The sequence below is a fragment of the Macaca fascicularis genome, chromosome 18 (assembly GCF_037993035.2).
Source record: "Macaca fascicularis isolate 582-1 chromosome 18, T2T-MFA8v1.1".
In the NCBI taxonomy this organism is placed as follows: domain Eukaryota; kingdom Metazoa; phylum Chordata; class Mammalia; order Primates; family Cercopithecidae; genus Macaca; species Macaca fascicularis.
Genome location: NC_088392.1, coordinates 43,644,984 through 43,655,373, shown reverse-complemented (window position 1 = coordinate 43,655,373; position 10,390 = coordinate 43,644,984). Strand labels below are relative to the sequence as shown.

Sequence of the window (10,390 nt, the reverse complement as noted above, 5' to 3'; positions counted from 1 at the left end):
GCGCGATCTCGGCTCACTGCAAGCTCCGCCTCCTGGGTTTACGCCATTCTCCTGCTTCAGCCTCCTGAGTAGCTGGGACTACAGGCGCCCGCCACCGCGCCCGGCTAATTTTTTGTATTTTTAGTAGAGACGGGGTTTCACCGTGGTCTCGATCTCCTGACCTTGTGATCCGCCCGCCTCGGCCTCCCAAAGTGCTGGGATTACAGGCGTGAGCCACCGCGCCCGGCTAATTTTGTATTTTTAGTAGAGACGGGGTTTCTCCACGTTGGTCAGGCTGGTCTTGAACTCCCAACCTCAGGTGATCTGCCCGCCTTGGCCTCCCAAAGTGCTGGGATTACAGGCGTGAGCCACCGTGCCCGACTACAAAATTTTTAAAAATTGCTTGTGGTCCCAGGTACTTGGGAGGCTCAAGTGGGAGGATTGCTTGAGTCCGGGAAGTTGAGGCTGCAGTGAGCTGTGATTGTGCCATTGCATTCCAGCCTGGGAGACAGAGTGAGACTCGGTCTCAAAAAACAAACAAAACAAACAAACAAAAAACCAACAACAAAAAAACAATGAAACAAAAAAATGAAACTGTCCTTTGCATTTATTTTCACTTTTTTTTTTTTTTCCTTTTTCAGAACTTACAGACTTTCTAAATAGATGGAGTTTCTGGGGGATCACCTGGTTGGAAAGAGAGATTTGGAGCTGGGTTTCAGAGTACTTTATCCAAGACAGATGAGTCTTAATTGACCAGCCCAGAGAACCAGGGTGGGGAGCTGGAAGTTTGTGGGGGAAAGGGGCCCCCCTCCCAGTCACCCTTGGCTCCATTTTCATGGTATCCTTCTGCACTGTTCCATTCTGGTTCCACGTGAACCTGCTGCTCTGGAAAAATGAGTCTGTTGAGATGGAAATTTCACTTGTATTTGACCACTGAGAGTCTGTGGCCTAGAAGGTGCTGGCCTGGAGTGCTGCCATCAGAGCGGCAGCCTCGTTCTAGAGCATTCTGCCTGAGCCCAGCATGGAGCAGAGAGCTGAAATCATGAGTCATTCTACTGTCACTCCTCCAGAGCCTGCAAGGGAGTACTGGGGGGTCATCCATGTCTGACAGGCGAGGACAATGGGGCTCAGTGAGGTTACATAACTGCCTGAGGGTCACTCTGCTAGAGAGAGGCAGAACTCGGTCCAACATCAGGTCTGTCAAACCCCAGAGCCCCCGGTCCTGACAACTGTCTGATCTTCCACTACTTAGAGTCCTTAGAATGCTTCTGGATGTCCTTGTGTTGGAGGAAGCCATTTAATCCCATGGAATGACGCTGTGAGGCAGAGCGCGTCATGTTAACCCTGGAAGCGGTGACTTGTCTGAGGTTCTGTGGCTACTATTGTGCAGAAGGTCAGCATTTCCCCGGAGGCCACTGGCAATCCTAGTGGCTGCTGGCTATGGTAGGGGTGGGTGGTTATGTTGAGGGAGGCCAGGTTGCCCCCTTTTTTTTTTTTGAGTCAGAGTCTCGCTGGAGTGCAGTGGCACAATCTCAGCTCACTGCAACCTCTGCCTCCCAGGTTCAAGCAATTCTCCTGCCTCAGCCTCCCAAGTAGCTGGGACTATAGGAGAGTGCCACTACAGGAGCGTGCCACCACACCTGGCTTTTTTTTTTTTTTTTGAGACAGATCTCACTCTGTCACCCAGGCTGGAGTGCAGTGGCATAGTCTTGGCTCACTGCAACCTCCATCTCCAGGATTCAAGTGATTCTCCTGTCTCAGCCTCCAGAGTAGCTGGGACTACAGGTGTGCGCCACCACGCCTGGTTAATTTTTTGTATTTTTAGTAGAGACGGGGTTTCACCATGTTGGCCAGGCTGGTCTTGAACTCCCGACCTAAAGTGATCTGCCTGCCTTGGCCTCCCAGAGTGCTAGGATTACAGGCCTGAGCCACCACGCCTGGCCTTAGGTTGCCCAATTCTTAGTAATCTGAGATGGAAGGGAGGGGGCAGCCCAGAGCCCAAAAATGAGGGTTCCTCCCCTCGTCTCCCCTACTTTCATCATCTGTAGGGTGGTTCTCAAAATCATGTCCATTTTACAGGGCAAATGGTAGAAGTAACCTGCTCAGTCAGGATAGATCAGATTACAGTCAAAGCCAGACCAGCCACACCCTGATGCTACTGTCCAGGCCACTACGGCTGGCAGGTACCTGCTGCAGGCTTAGCCCCAGGCTAGGTGGTATATCAGGTGCAAAAAATGATGGTGAAGAGTGATTCTGACAGGCTTGGCTCTGGACTCTAGGGCTATGACAGAAATTGAGAGGATGACAAATATGATTTAGTAGTAACCCTACAGATAGGCCAAGGGCAGACATGTTTGTAGGAGCGTGTGTGTGAGCAGGGCAGTCTTGACCCACAGCCGGAGGCCGGGATAGAGTGGGTAGTGAGGGTAGTGGTGATGGGGGTTGTGTCTGGGCTGAGCTGGTTTTGTGGGGGAGATGGCATTTCAGGAGCTTGTAGAGCTAAGTATTGGATACACAGAAGACTTTGAGGCAGAAGTAGGGTCCCTTCTGCTCCTACAGAAGAAGAGGAAGAAGCAAGTAACTGTCCCATTTAATAATGGAAATACAGTAGTAATAAAAATATTAGTAATTAGGATATCAAATACCCTAGCCTCCAAAAATATGCAAAGGCCATTCGCTGCAGGAAACTGACTTATTGGTATTAAACAGGAGAAGGGGCTGGGTGTGGTGGCTTACACTTGTAATCCTAGCACTTTGGGAGGCTGAGGCGGGTGGAGAACCTGAGGTCAGGAGTTCGAGACTAGCCTGGCCAACATGGTGAAACCCTGTCTCTACTAAAAAATATTAAAAATTAGCCGGGCGTGGTGGCATGCGCCTGTAATCCCAGCTACTCGGGAGGCTGAGGCAGGAGAATCGCTTGAACTGGGGGGGCAGAGGTTGCAGTGAGCCAAGATGGCGCCACTACACTCCAGTCTGGGTGACAGAGCAAGACTCTGTCTCAAGAAAAAAACAAAACAAAACAGAACAAAAAACAAAGAAACAACAATAACAACAAAAAACAGGAGAAGGACCCAAGATGGTATCTCAGTAGTCAGGGCAGTATTCCCACAGCATTGGTTAGATCAGACTGTCATGGAATCTTTTAAAAACTCAGTGTGTTAGTCCACATTCACTCATTCATTTTCGGACAGTTGTGATCTTAGTAGTGATTTTTTCTTTGCTTTTCTTTTTTTCCTGCAAGAGGCTGGGCTCTTGTCACTACCCCACAACCTCTCAAATCCCTTGAGGACTCAGGTAGCAGAAAGTAAATACATGAATGAACGAGTGAAATAACATATACAGATAAACTACTTAGCTAGCACACACTACGTTCTCAGTGATTCTCAATGAGGCAGTGGTGGCTGTGGTTAAGAAGTAAGCTCTGCCTGTGTTGTAATCCAACACTGCCACTTACTTGGATGTGTCATCTTGGGCAGGTCACTCTGTGCCTCAGTTTCCACCTTTGCAACTTGGGGCTAGTAATGCCATCCAACTCATAGGGTTGTTATGAGTTGTAAAGAGGATTCATTGAATTTAACCCATTTAAATGCAAAGTGCCTGGTATGTAATAGGCATTCAATAAAAGTTATTTTCTTTTCATAATTATTCTTGTAGTTAGGGATGAAAAACTCGCACTCCTGTAGGCAGTCAGAAAAAATGAGTGAAGTGGGGGAACTAATGGGCCTGGTCTGAAGGGGGATACTGATGTTTAGGGGAGTACGGACTCAGTAGTGTAAGATTTTCAGAATCTCCTCTTGACGGGTCTCATCCGAGGTTCCAGCACAGCTCTGTAAAGGTGAAAGCTTTATTATTATTATTTTTCTTCTCAAAACACTGCAGTGCTTTGGGTGAGCGCGGGTCCTTGGCCAGATCTTGAGTCGTGAGATGCGTCTTCAGCATCTCCTGCTTCTCCTTGGGAAGCCCTCTACCCGCCAGTTGGCCCGCGCCCTCCTCCCCGTTCTCGGGGTTCGATCCACCTCCTTTCCCCTACCCTCCTAAGGGCTGACTGCAAATCGGAGGGCGACTGCAGAGGCGGAATTCGGGGCAGAGCGGCGTCTCCCCTGCGGGCCCCGTCCCACCAGCAGGTGGCGGTCGATCTGCAAGGCCTGCAAGGTGCCCCGGCAGAAACTTGAGCAGATGTTGGTGCCGCTGCCCAAGAAGACCTCAGCCTAGTCTCCCCGAGCCCGGCTGAGTCTCCGCGAGCCCAGCTGTCCGCATCCGCGAAAAAGCGGGGAGAGAAGGGCGCGGGCCCTCCGGAGGCTGGAGCGACTCAAAGATTCAGACACCGCGAGCTGCTTTCGGAAGGGCTTCAGGAGGGGGTGAGTACTGAGCAGCGCACAGAAAAGGGAGCGCTGTCCTTTGTTGAAGGCATTGTCCTTGTCTTGCATTGAGTGGCTTTCACACACCCCGGGAAAGACATTTCTGGAAGGAGACAGTCTCAACAGAAGGAGGGAGCGCGGGAAAGAAGCCCGGGGAGCTGGCGCCTTTACGCCCCGCGGTCTGCAGCGGGAGGAGCGCGGGTTCCATCGCGCCAGATGGCGCTGTCTGGCTTTTCTCGGGCCTCGGGCGCCAGTCTCCAGAGGTCCCCGGCGCAGCAGCCTCTCTAGCCGGCCGACGCAGGCTCTGTGTTTCCGGGCGGAAGTGAGGCGCCGAGCGGAACGGCCTCTGGTGACATTTTCTTGGGGGCGGCGCGGACGACTGAAGGGACTTGGTGGTAGAGGCTGCGGAGGCGGCGAGGTTCACTTTGATCCCGGCAGGGGCTCTGACCGCGACCCTCTGCTCGCCGCCGGCGCTTGTTCCGAGGAGGAGAAGGCGGCGGTGGCCGTCGCGTCCTGAGTCACCGCAGCGGGGAGAGTCCCAGCCGGGGGGTCGGTGCGTGCCCCGACGGGGCGCGCGCGGAGCGAGCGAGGAGGCACGGAGTCGCAGCGGAGCGCAGGTGAGGCGGGAAGGGGCGCAGGGCCGCGGCCTGGCTACTGGTCGAGTTGCGGAGCCCGGGCTGCGTCCCAGGGATGCGTCGGGGCGAGTCGGAGGGCTGCGGGCCGCGGTGAGGGCTCTGCGGCGTCCGGACGCTGGGATCCTGGCGGGCCCGGCTGGTGGGCGCCGGGAACTCGCAGCCTGGACTGGCGTCTGACGCGGGGGCATCGCACCGCTCCAACCTCCTTGCTCGTCAGCCGCTGGTGACCCTAGCGTCCTCCCGGCCCGGCGGAGTTGGCTACGGCACCCCAAGCCCCCAGACGCTGGGGCCGGGTCGAGGCAAGTCCTTTTCCGTGGGGTACTAAGGAGAGGCTGGAGGTGCCGCAGTCCCCGGGCTGCGGGGGGAAGCGGCTTCACGGCGTTGGAGTTGTCTTCACGCAACTTTCTGGCTCCTAGGCCCGCCTGGGAAGCAGTGGCGGCAACTCCGCCAGCTCCGCGAGCCGGGGGTCTGGCGCCGATACCTGCCCCTGCAGTGGAGAGCTCCAGGGCTGCGGCCGCAGTGGCCTTGGAGGAGGGAGAAAAGGCTTTCTTAGGCTTGGCGCCGCCTGCCTCTCGGCGTTTCCACTACCTTCGGTCGGCAGGCGCCTCCGGTCAATGGGAGAGATGTGTCAGTCTCCAAAATTGACCGCTTCTGGGGAGTTCGTCAACTTTATTTCAAAACCGGTGAGGATGTACACTGACGAACCCGGCTTAAAGACTATCGCCTTTACGCAAGCCATTCATTCTCACTTTTAAATTGTCCGCCTACCCCCCACCCCACTCCGTCCCCGGCAGCCCCCATCACAAAATTGATGTTCGCAGGTTGAAGTAGAGAACATCGGTAGGAGCCCTCCCAGATAGATCCTTGAGCAGTTTCGGCTTGGATGGGTTTTTCGTTTTTTGCCTGACCTTTTGCTTTTTGAATCCTCCCACCCAGTAAAATTAAAATCCCACTGATAATACTTCGTCAAGGTTGGACTTCTTAATTACAAATACATCTGCCAATTTTGCTTAGGCTATTATTGTGTAGTATTGGGTACATGCTAACAGTTTGAATCACTCCCTTTCTTCTCTTGGGATATTTTAAGGATGGAAGCTATTAACTTTCTAATGTAGTTTTGCTGATCCTGGCAATCTAGATTCCTCCAGTAATCAGAGCATTGCCTTTTGGTTTAACAAGCATTTTTAGAGGCCTGCAATTGATAGTTACTACCTGATGTCCTGAGGAGTCACATCGCTATTTTATTTATTTATTTATTTATTTGAGACGGAGTCTGCTCTGTAGCCCAGGCTGGAGTTCAGTGGTGTGATCTCTGCTCACTGCAACCTCCGCCTCCCGGGTCCTGGTTCAAGCAATTATCCTGCCTCAGCCTCCCGAGTAGCTGGGATTACGGACACGAGCCACGCCCAGCTAATTTTTGTATTTTTAGTAGAGACGGGGTTTCACCACGTTGGCCAGGCTGCTCTTGAACTCCTGACCTCGTGATCCGCTCTCCTCAGCTTCCCAAAGTGCTGGAATTACAGGCGTGAGCCACCGCGCCCGGCCTGAATCAGATTTCTTAATGGGAAAAATTTTTTTTCTGACACATTTTTGGGAAAATTTTTTTTTCTGACACCTTTTTGTGAAAAATGGGATGGACTGGACATTGGAGCTGGAAACTTTCCCCATTGTTAGAATAAGTTCACAGTGTAGTTGTTACTTACTCACTTTATATTACTTTAACATGCATCTATTTGAGAGTAGCTGTCATAATCTTTGTTTTATGGTTATCATGATTAATTCAAAACCCATATAGTAAAGATAAATTCAGCTTTAGGTTCTAATTTAATGCAGTTCCTTTAGGACTGAGGGCTAATGCATGTCCTTCAAAGGTTTCTTGCTCCTAATGTTAATAGTGACATTGGTACTTTCAGTCTTTTTATTGTATGACTAGTAAATTCTGTGCGCTTGTGTAGTTACTCATTATACAAGAAGTTGTTTTGTTGGGATTCCCAGTCTTACGGCTTTTGTTGACACGTGCATGAACAGACTTGATAGATAGGCAGTTTCAGTATTCTTTTTAAAGTTTGGAATTCGTGTACACTAGAGACCCAAACCTTACTTTGGTAAATCATCTTAGATCTTCCTTATTTTCCTGCACGTAACTGAGGATGTGGCAATAGCATGTATTCATGTTTACTGAATTGACAGTTCTTGAGAAAAACCTGTAAAAGGTGAAAAATGTTGTGTGTGTGTGCTTTTTTTTTTTTTAAAGACACTCTTACTCTGTCACCCAGGCTGGAGTGCAGTGGCATGATCACAGCTCACTGCAGCCTCAACCTCCCAAGCTCAAGCAATCCTCCCACCTCAGCCTCCCAAGTAGCTGGGACCACAGGCTTGTGCCATCACACTCAGCTCATTTTTTAATTTTTTTTTTTTTTTTTTTTTGAGACAGAGTTTCACTCTTGTTGCCCAGTCTGGAGTGCAATGGCACGATCACGGCTCACTGCAATCTCCGCCTCCCGGGTTCAAGTGATTCTCCTGCCTCAGCCTACCAATTAGCTGGGATTACAGGCATGTGCCACCACGCCTGGCTAATTTTGTATTTTTAGTAGAGATGGGGTTTCTCCGTGTTGGTCAGGCTGGTCTTGAACTCCTGACCTTAGGCGATCTGCCCGCCTCGGCCTCCCAAAGTGCTGGGATTACAGGCGTGAGCCACCATGCTTGGCTAATTTTTAAATTTTTTGTAGAGATGGAGTCTCCCTATGTTGCCCAGACTTGTCTTGAACTCTTGGGCTCAGGCAGTCCTCCTGCCTTGGCCTCCCAAAGTGTTGGGATTACAGTTGTGAGCAACTGCACCCAGCCTAAATGTTGTATTTTCAATGTGTTCCTTTAAGGAATACTGATTTCGGTATCTTCTGTTATTTTAGGAAAGAGTTTGGGACCAAATAAAGTTTCTTGGGTTACTGTAATTCTGTAGGCAAAATGAAATACACGTGATAATTTGAATAAAAAGTTGTGAGACTATAAAAGGGGAGAGCTATATAGAAGGGGGATAGAAAAGAGTGGATAAAATATTTGTGAGGGGCTGGGTGCAGTGGCTCACACCTCTAATCCCAGCATTTTGGGTGGCTGAGACAGGAGGATCAGTTGAGCTCAGGAGTTTGAGACTAGCCTGGGCAACACAGTGAGAGCCTCTTTCTCTCTCTTTCTTTCCTTTTTTTTTTTTTTTTTTTGATGGAGTCTTGCTCTGTCGCCCAGGCTGGAGTGCAGTGGCGCAATCTTGGCTCACTGCAACCTCTGCCTCCTGGGTTCAAAGGATTCTCCCACCTCAGGCTCCCTAGTAGTTAAAACAGGCGACTGCCACCAGGCCCGACTAATTTTTGTTTTTTCAGTAGAGATGGGGTTTCACCATGTTGGCCAGGTTGGTCTCAAACTCTTGACCTCAAGTGATCTCCTGCCTCGGCCTCCCAAAGTGCTGGAATTACAGGTGTGAGCTACCACGCCCGGCTTTGAGAGCTAATTTCTATAAAAAATAAAAAAACTTAGCTGGGTGGGGTGGTGTGCATCTTTAGTCCCTGCTACTTGTGGGGCTGAGGTGGAAGGATCGCCCAGGAGGTTGAGGCTGCAGTGAGCTGTGACTGTGCCACTGCACTCCAGCCTGGGCAACAAAGTGAGACCTTGTCTCAAAATAATAATAATAATTCAGTTATGATAATAATAAAAACCTCTTTATTCTCACAACACTAATTTATTGAGTGTTTACTGTGTGCCAGCAGTGCTGTAGTTGCAGGAACTGTAGTGGTGAATAAGACCAACAAGGCCTCCTGGTGCTTAAGGAGCTTAGACATTTAAACGTGAGGTTTGAGTTGGATTTCCAGGTGAGCATGCCAGGCTAGGGCAGCCTAACCAAAGTCATGATTGTCAGTGCACTTGAATGGTTAAGTGGGGCCAGTGCCTTGAGTTTTCAAAAGGAATGGGTAGGGCAGATGGAGATAGGGCCAAGTTGCAAAGGTACCTTATTAGTCCGCTAATGGGTTGGGAATTTTCTTCTTTTTGGAGGAAAGAATTCCAGGTAGAATATGAAGAATGTGATAGGCATTCCTTTTATTTTTATTTTTATTTATTTATTTATTTATTTTGAGACAGAGTCTCACTGCAGTGCCCAGGCTGGAGTGCAGTGGCACAATCTCTGCTCACTGCAACCTCTACCTCCTGGGTTCAGACGATTTTCCTGCCTCAGCCTCCTGAGTAGTTGGGATTACAGGCATGTGCCATCATGCCCGGTTAATTTTTGTATTTTAATAGAGATAGGGTTTCACTCTGTTGGCCAGGCTGGTCTCAAACTCCTGACCTCGGGTGATCCGCCTGTTTCGGCCTCCCAAAGTGCTGAGATTACAGGCGGGAGCCACCATGCCTGGCCCCGACATTCCTTTTTAAAGATTTTTCTGGGGCTGGGTGCAGTGGCTCATGCCTGTAATCCCAGCATGCTGGGAGGCCGAGGCTGGTGGATTGCTTGAGCCCAGGAGACTAACCTGGGCAACATGGCAAAACCCTGTCTCTACAGAAAAATTAAAAGATTATCTGGGTGTGGTGGCATGCACCCGTAGTCTCAGCTACTCAGGAGGCTGAAATGGGAGCAGCAATTGAGCCCAGGAGTTGGTGGCTGCAGCGAGTGGTGATCACACCACTGCGTGAGACTCTTTCTCAAAAAAGAGAACAAAAATATATTTTTTCATTATCCTTAAGTTGAGTGAATATAAATTTTTTTTTGAGATGGCATCTTGCTCTTTCACCCAGGCTGAAGTGCAGTGTCAGGATCTCGGCTTGCCACAACCTCCACCTCCTGGGTTCAAGTGATTCTCCTGACTCAGCCTCCCGAGTAGCTGGGATTACAGGCACGTGCCACCACACCCAGCTAATTTTTTATATTTTTGGTAGAGACGAAGTTTCACCCTGTTGGTCAGGCTGGTCTTGAACTCCTGACCTCAAGTGTTCCGCTCACCTTGGCCTCCCAAAGTGCTAGGATTACAGGGGTGAGCCACTGCGCCTGGCCTAGTGAATATAAATTTTATTGGTTTTATTTATTTTGGTTTGGTTTATTTATTTTGATTTCTTGGTCATGAGATTAAAGAAATCTGATATTTTTCTTTAGTTGTCAAATTCCGGTCTTGGTTTTGAGTTTGACTGTTGTCATGATACTTTTCTAAATCCTTTTAGCCTTTATCTTTGCTTGTACCTCCTTTCCTTACTTTTTCAGGACTCTTATGATTCCACTTAAAGAAGCAGTGTTTTCTGCTTCTGTGTGGGCAGCTTCTCTCAGCAGAAGTGGGATTGATGTTCAGTCAGTCAGTTTTCACACTCAGCCTACAGGGCCTTGTAAAAGTAAGGAGCAGGGTGAAACTAAAAAGTATCTTGCTTTTTTAAAGTTACCTTTTT

General features: G+C 49.7%; 1 protein-coding gene across 5 annotated transcripts in view; it reads left to right on the top strand.

Moving 5' to 3' along the window:
- The first annotated feature begins 4,124 nt into the window (after window positions 1-4,124).
- ARK2N (arkadia (RNF111) N-terminal like PKA signaling regulator 2N) overlaps window positions 4,125-10,390 on the top strand; it is a 97,783-nt gene continuing 91,517 nt past the window's right edge. For 3 of the 5 annotated variants that reach the window (XM_005586801.4, XM_005586799.4, XM_074022398.1), the window contains exon 1: window positions 4,689-4,954. The gene's annotated coding sequence lies outside the window, so the exon portion shown is untranslated. Of the gene's footprint in view, window positions 4,338-4,688; window positions 4,955-10,390 lie in introns of those variants that run through there. The other 2 variants (XM_074022397.1, XM_005586800.4) reach the window with 1 other exon arrangement.